Source organism: Haemaphysalis longicornis, unplaced genomic scaffold (genome assembly GCF_048455015.1).
Source record: "Haemaphysalis longicornis isolate Haplotype H1 unplaced genomic scaffold, Haemaphysalis longicornis Haplotype H1 scaffold_1, whole genome shotgun sequence".
In the NCBI taxonomy this organism is placed as follows: domain Eukaryota; kingdom Metazoa; phylum Arthropoda; class Arachnida; order Ixodida; family Ixodidae; genus Haemaphysalis; species Haemaphysalis longicornis.
Window position 1 is genome coordinate 333,366,663 of NW_027526203.1, and position 6,781 is coordinate 333,373,443.

Here is a 6,781-nt window from a genome sequence, read left to right on the forward strand (position 1 = left end):
GTGTGGTTAAGTGCATTTCACTTTTCTCTGGTTTTACTATTTGTAGTGATGTGAGTGAATTTAAGTGACGTCGCATTGGTGCCTTTTACAGCTTTGCTTTCCAACCACATTCACGGGGTGGATTGGCGCGATTTTTTTTTTCTTTCTGGAGTATTTAGAGAAGAAAAAATTGCGTGCGCGTTTTTTGTTCAGGCGCTCACTTCTACGATTACTTTCCAATAATATCATGTGCTTGTAAACTTCAGAAAATTATAGGAAACAAAAGGATAAGCAGCTGTGATCCCGCAACGCTGTCCGGGCGCTTCTACAGTACAGTCCTCAATTTTAGAAGTGCGTACCGATGCGGAGTGCGAACAGGGGGGTCAAAACAATACCTAAATGTGAAGGGGATAGAGGGGGGATGCCCCACTCAGAAAATTTCAGGGCCTGTGATCCGAGTAGATAAGCGCGCAAAGCCGGCATCAGCCTGCGGCAGCGCAAGGGATTTTGCTTCGTGACAAACGAAGTTTTATCAGTGACAGACCAAGACAGACAGGCATGGTGAAAAACAAGAAGGCGTATGAGCGCCGCCTCGGGAACGCTAAACAAACTTTCCACTATTTTGCATAGTTTCCGAGAAGCGGCGCTGGCTGGCGGACACGAAAGCACGCTGAAAGGCTACGGAGCGGGGAAGGGTAGGAGAGAGCAACAGGAGAGTGGCTGTTTGGCCATTTTTCGCTCACGCGTTAGGCACTGTTTATACCGGCGGCGTTGTTTTAGCTCAGCGCCGGGACTACGGGCGCCATCTCTTATTGACAGCACGCAGACTAAGGCACACCCGATATACTCTTCTGTATATTGCGCAGGAATACATGCGAACAGGGTTAAGCCCTTCAGCCGCTTCACGCTTACCGTTGTCAGATGGTGGGGGGTTTGGCACTTGATCTTTCTCATGGAGTATTCTTTCCTCTATGTTCCCTCCTGCTTTATGAACTGCATTGTAAGCGCTCTGGGATGCTTGTGACTTGTGCGAGCATGGCTGCGGATATTTGAACATAAATCCTGCGAAATGTTAAGGGAACTTTCTAAAAGAGAACAAAGTAATAAATGATGCGAGGCCCGGTTCACTGACATTATTTTTCATTTTTACTCCGAGACTCCGAAAATTCCCTGTATGTGTTAAAAATTCCCTTTTTTCCTTTTGGCCAAAATGGCAACCGAAACTTTTCTGAAAAAGGGAAAATTCTCCGAACGGAACATCACTGAACAATAGTAAAGGCTCGGCGGCAAGAGGCAGACCGGGAGAAAGGGAATCCCGGTGACTGGCACTACCGCTCGTACGTAATGGCGGTACTACGCTTCTTGCGGCTGCGGTGGTGTTCGTCATCGGGATCGGGCATGAACTCCTCAATGAGCGAACCGTCAAGCTGGAGGCGGAAATTTCTACAAGCCTCGCTGGCAAGCTTGTGGGCCCGCTAGTCGTCGAGACGTACCGCGTGCCGTGTACCCAGCGCACAGTGGTGGTGGTTTCGGTAGTGAATTGCAGTGTGGCGCAGTCCACAGAGTGCTGTCTGGGTAGTTCAGTGAGGTAAGTAGGCCTCACCGCAGTCAGCACAACATTGACAAGGCAAAAAAGTTAAAGAAAGAAATTTCTACCACTTAACACACCGTTTAAAGAAACTGCTGACCCGGTACATCCCCCACCAAAAAAGAAAAAGAAATAAAGCAATAAAAGGAAAACTAACACTTCGTTTGTTGTAATATGTGTAAGTCGAGAGTAGCTTACCTGGCTGCCGAATAAAGGCAAGATGGCTGTCTTCAAATTTCGAAGAAAAAGAGACGATGGCTATTTAAGAGAGTAGAGAAAGCTCCTCCCCAATTTTCTGGCTGCCAAGTTTGGGCTGACCTTTCACTGTAAGCCGCGATAAAGCTGACGACGGCTGCAGCACCGTTTTCGAAATCACTTTCCCCGCTTTCCTGTTTGCTGGATGGCCTCTTTCATCTGGCACTGCTGCACAGAGCGGCTCGCAGCCGCGTAGGCTGTGACCTTCGCCTACAATGCCCATGGCAGCAGCCGTCCCGACAAAGAAATGTTTTTGCCATGCTAATGAAGCCTGGAGACGTGAGCCGGCGGCCCCCTGGCCTCCTCTTCCGCGAGAACTCCGTGCGGCAGTTCCTTTGTTGGAACGGCGGCCATGAGCGATTCGACAATGAAGGACCAACTTATACGCACCTCCCACCTTCCTCCATATCGCTTTCAAGTATACGCTCGCTGGGCTCTACCGCATTTTTAAATCGTATATGTCGTATGCTAACTTCAATATGCCGCTGTCCGCTTTGAAGCGTCGGCCATTGAACAGTTGGCATGCGCAGGAGTGCAATCATTGTTCTGCTATTACGGGAGCGCACCGCCAACCTTCGCCACAGTCTGGGTTCTTTTTCCTTCTCGTCACACTCTTTTGTCGTCTTCTTCTGTTTTTCTTAAAGAGATACTTAAATCTGAATAACGTTTTGTTTAACTGAAAATACCACGTTTGGTAGTGGTTTGGTTTCGTTCTGCGGCCGATAATGCGTTGTTTGCTGCAAAATAAACATTTAAACCTGGAGTTTCGCTTTCCTCTGCCCATTCAATTTTTTCGTGACGTTTAAGAGCACGTTACTAAGTGTTCAGAGCGAGGTGGGCCCTATTGGCCTCAAGGACATACCGTGGCGCCACCTACGAGTGACGTCACTTGTGGGACGCCGAATCGTGTTGTCGTCTGCTACAACACATTTCCCATGCGTATGCAGAAGCGTGTTTTAAGTGCGAATGCACTTTATAAGCGACCCCAAACCATCCACCGCCGGCGGCGGCGGCGGCGTCCGCAGTGCTCCTCTATATTTAAAAAAGAAACAGCATGCGGCGCCAGGTTTCGATCCGAGGACTTTGCGGGCCGCAGCCCGACGCTCTACCGAATAAGCCACGGACGCGACGCTGATATCGGTGTCAGTAACGCGCCTTATATCTTTAACGCATTCAAACTACGTCGTCAGCGGCGTGCGTTGGCGACTCAGCGGCGTTATAGCGGCTTGATAACTGCGTGGTGTACACGTGATACTACAAACCCGATGGAAGAGATGGAAGAGAAGGCGGCGAGTCGGTGGGCTGCGGGGGCCGAGCGCAAGCGCCGCAAGCGGGCCGACAACCGTGCATTCGCACTTTCACATTCTCCCCCTCGGGGAAATGCGGGGAAATTTTTTTGTTGTTGTTGTTGTTGTTGTTGCCACCGTCTCGCCCGCTCTTTGTGGATTTGATGCAAATGACCAAAAACGTTGTCTCTAAACCAAATCATTCGGGCAAGCAATCAGCTACTCGCTTGTTCCCGGCGACACCGCCGCGTTTAGGTAGTTGCTGTCATCGCGACCCACAGCTCTTACATACGCAGCCAGCAAACGCCAAGGACGATGCAACTGATGCCGAGAAAAGTACGCTGTAAATTCATTATGAAATACTTGTGACGGGAGATGTGTGTGCAAGCAAACACCTTGTAACAGCGACGGAAACGCGTCGCTCACTTACGATCTCACCGCGCGAACTGCTCGTATTGCCTGGTAAATGAATGACGCGAGAACGGTGATTAGATTGCTTCGCCGCACATGCTTAAAAGTGTTGTTATGGTCTGCAGTTTGGCTTAATCAGTGCCTGTTTCCCGTACGATGTTTTTATAGTCATGCCCGGATTTGATTAACGATCACTGCCGTAGCCTGTGCTCTGCACGGCTGATGTTTACTTTTCGCCACCTGTCCGCAATATATGAACGGTATGAACGCGAGTTTTTAACGCCTTCTAACGGGTTCGGACAAGGCTATATTTATTTTTCATTAGGTGCTCACCGTGTTAATTTATAATTGCAGCGTGTTTGGTATGTTTACAGTAAGCCGGCATTTCTCAAGCATCAATTTCGAAACTCACGACTTCTCCCAGAAGGCGAGGCTGCGTACGAGGCGAAACACGTCGTTAATGATTTCGGGTAATAGGGATATTTAGAACAGGAGAATCGAGCGTTGGGAGCCCCAAGAAGTCAGAGGAACCCAAACGCAACACGCGCGTGCGCGACGGGAGGGCCTTCGCCAACAGTTCGCAGCCGGCTTCGGATGCACGAAGTTTAGACTTGGCGTCGCAGCAGATATTTCATCGCCGTTAGAGTTGCGAGTGACAGTCCCTACCAGAACGTTTCACCGCGCTGGAAACTCTGTAAGCGCGGTGATTTCCGTTGAAGCGATCGACGATCAAGATACCTGCACGGCCTCGGTCGATTCTTGCGCGCAAGCATAGCCATCCTTCGGCAGCTCGCCGCACCGTGCGTGAACGGGCCGGCGCTGCCGGGACCGACCTCCGCGGCCGGTCGGCGTAAATCGCGGCAGATATTTGAGCATCGCTTTGAAAACCACAGCTGATGACACTACCTATCAGAATTTTTCATCACACTAACATCCACTTTCACCAATCTGGAACTTCTTTTCCACGACTTGTGTGATTTTAAAAAGCGGCGACAAGTTGTTGCTGCCGCGACCTGCGTCGGTTCGAGCCGCACCGTCGGCCGTGCGGGCAGGCACGGTGGGTGCGTGTGCTTCTGCGAGCAGTTAACGCTTCACGAGTTCGTGCTTTATACATTTCTTGCAAACAAGGGAAATCTAGAAACTTCACTCGGCGATCGTCGTAGTCCACATTGTTGATCGGGGAAACAAGCCGCTACTTACGCTTCGGTCGCATGGCATGCGTAAGACCCCACCACGCTCATGGTGTTTGCGCATAATCTACCACTGTTGATACGGCTATACGGTCGAACTGCGCTTGACGCACTGAGAATTAACTTCAAACGAAGGAAATTAACACGAAAATACTTTTAGAACGCGCTTCCTAAGCGAAGTGTCACGCGCTGCAACCCAACTACGCAGCAAAATAGGAACGGTGATCCTACAAGTGACGTCAAAACGATCGCAGCGCCGGCCTCTCCAGTGGTGGGCCTCGCGGCCAATTCTCAACTTAACTCGATCATCACCATATTCCCGAGAGCGTGTTTTGATTTATTTTAGCTTTTGCCAGCAAGATTGGAAGCCAATGAGAATCAGAAAGGCCTTTTTTGACGCTATCTTTGAATGACAGCGCCGAGGCAAAGTCCGGGCAGGATCGCCAGGCAGGACCGCCATCAAGTCCCGCGCATCTGGGCCGCCCCAAGCGAAGTGTGCCGTGAAGAAGGGCCGGACAGCAGAGCCATACAAGAGTCTCGTGTCTCACAGACACTTTTGAGTATTTGTATTTCGGTATCGAGATACATTTGCCAAATGTATTTGTATGTCTCTAGTGAAACACATTTAGCACGTATATGTTACGTCATGGTACCCTGCCAGACTTAAGTATTTCGTCCCCAATATTGGCGGAACTCAGCTGTCCTGTTTTTAACGGATCTATCGTCTTTCACATCGATTAGTATGTTTGCGGCTGGAATAGTCTTACGTTTTGCTGTGCCCATCCGTAGTTCCCGCATACTTTTACCTTGCATTTACACGTTCCTGCCTCAATGTTGGCTTCAGAAAATAGTCTTAGTCCTAAATAGTCTTAAAGGCGAAGACGAAGCGTCGTCCAACTTTATGCATGCGTTTTAGCGGGGAATATCTCGTTTTGAATAAGGCGTGCGTTTCATGCATCCCGCGCTTCAGCATTCACGATTCGTGGTGCCACAAATCATGGCACCACGGAAAGTGCATGGTGCCACAAATCATGGAAAGTGCATGGCGCAGCGATTACCTGTTTTCACGCTTTCGGCATCTTCGGCGTTAGCAAGCAACGTATTCTTGCCGCTGCGAGGGGCATTTCTGTTTCCACGGCTCTCTAATCTGCAAATGTCAGCTAACGCACTGTTATCTGTAGAGTATCTGTAAGCCCCGAGCAAAAATAAAAATCGAAGCTTAGTTCTCCCTCAGAGGGAGTGGGTAGAAACACTGAATATGACCACAGAGGAGGATGGACGTTCTCAGAGGCATATAAGCAGACGCGCGCGGCCGCCTCCTTTGTGAGCAGTGGCGGATGACACGTCCTTCTTGAGAAGGGGGCTCGCAAAGTCGGTCCTCATAGGGCCGAATGACCTTCAATAGTTAAGCGTAGGGGTGTACTAGTATTCAAAAATTTCGAATACCGAAGCGAATAACGCGATCGGCAATTTGCCTTCAAATCGAATGGCACTATTCAAAAACTTCGAATAACTTTACGACGTATTTTGTAGTTTGAAAACGCAAAGGGACAATTGTTTAAATGAACTCGGATGCATAGATGAAATGCTCGCCTCATTTAAAACGAGAAATGCCCCGCTAAATCGCATGCATAAAGTCGGACGGCGCTTGAGCTTCGCCTTTAAGTGTGGAATGCGATAGCGCTACCGGGCCCCGTTCTCCTTCGCATAGAAACTTTCCGAGCGGTAAAAAAAAAAAAAAATCCGCTATTGTTCGTACACCATCTGTTGGAGCAGCGCCACTGGAGCCCAGGAGTTTCAGTGGGCGCCGCAAGGTGGTGCTACGGAATTTTTCGCTCACCGTCAATGCCGCCGCCGACGGCAGCTTTCCTGCGACGCCGGGCCCTTAACGCTACGCGTTAAAATAAACGCTACCATTCCTTCCCAAAGAAAGTTTAGAGAAACGCGAAAGCTTTCTCACATCAAAACTGCATCAAAACTGCGTCAAAACCTTCGCTACAGGTGCGTTCAATCGATCGCCAAACCTTTAAAGACCAAAATCGCAAGCGAAGCACGAACCCATGCGACCATTG